The following is a 1,513-nucleotide window of genomic DNA, read 5'->3' on the forward strand; positions in this document are numbered from 1 at the left end:
TGAGGATTTTGTCTCTATGTTCATCAGAGACATTGGTCTGTTGTTCTCTTTTTTGTAGTGTCTTTATATGGTTTTGGTATCAGGGTGACACTGTCCTCATAGAATGAATTTGGATGTTTTCCTTCCTCTTCTATTTTTGGAATAGTTTGAAAAGAATAGGTATTAATTCGTCTCTAAATGTTTGATAGAATTCATCTGTGAAGCTGTGTGGTCCTGGAATTTTGTTTTTTGGGAGTTTTTTGATTACTGATTCAATTTCATCACTGATAATTGGTCTGTTAAAATTTTTCATTTCTTCATGATTCAGTTTTGGGAGGTTACACGTTTTTAAGAATTTATTCATTTCTTCTAGGTTGTCTGATTTGTTGGCATATAATTTTTCATCACATTCTTACAAGCGTTTGCATTTCTGTGATGTTGAGTTTTATTTCTCTTTTCACTCATGATTTCCTTATTTGAATCCTCTCTCTATATATATTTTTTTGATGAGTCTGCCTAAATAAATGGTTGTCAATTTTGTTGATCTTCTCAAGGAACCAGTTCCTATTTTCTTTGATCTGTTTTGTTTGTTTGTTTTTTACTTTCTATGTCAATTATTTCTACTCTAACCTTTATTATTTCCTCCCCTTTGCTGGTTTTAGGTTTCATTTGTTCTTTCTCACTCCTTTAGATGTAAAGTTAGTTGCTTATTTGAGATTTTTCTTGCTTCTCGAGGTAGGCCTGTATTGCTATAAACTTCCCTCTTAGAAGCCCTTTTGTTGAATTCTAAAAGTTTTGGAATGTTGTGTTTTCATTTTCATTTATCTCCATATATTTTTGGATTTCTTCTTTGATTTCTCAGTTTACCCATTCATCGTTTAGTAGCATGTTATTTAACTTCCATGTATTTATGGTCTTTCCATATTTTTTCTTGCGTTTAGTTTCCAGTTTCATAGCATAGTTGTCAGAAAAGATGCATGTATATACATCTTTCAGAACTCAGTCATTTTTTTTTACTACTTTTAAGATTGTTGACAATTCTGGATACCACTGTGCTGTTTTTGTCTGATGGTTTCAGTAAAAATGAATGACTTTTAAGATTGTGGCAGAATGCTCATAATATCCAATGAAGTTAATGGCTTTTTTTCTTTATGATGTGTACTTATATTTTCTGCTTTGGGGCAACAGAGTAATTTGTTTGACTGCTTTCTGAGAGGAAAAACTCATTGCCATTTATAATGCCCTGATGTTATTAAAAACTATGGAGAAGGGTCCTTTTTTGAAGAAATTGTTCCTAGTAAAAAGAATGCAAACTGGAAGCTTGGAGCTGGCTTCTGAGAAAACAGATGGTGGACGGGAAGAAAGATGTGGAAGCTTCTATTGAGGAATAAAGAAGCCTGATAAGGGATGGAGTATTGAGAAAGAGAGGGGAAAAAATCCGGGTAATTGCCAATAGGGAAGGAAATCTGGGAAAAAGATCAGAGACATTTGGAAGAAAATTGATGAAAAATTTCCAAAGAATATGTAATGTCAA

Source organism: Canis aureus, chromosome X, assembly GCF_053574225.1.
Source record: "Canis aureus isolate CA01 chromosome X, VMU_Caureus_v.1.0, whole genome shotgun sequence".
In the NCBI taxonomy this organism is placed as follows: domain Eukaryota; kingdom Metazoa; phylum Chordata; class Mammalia; order Carnivora; family Canidae; genus Canis; species Canis aureus.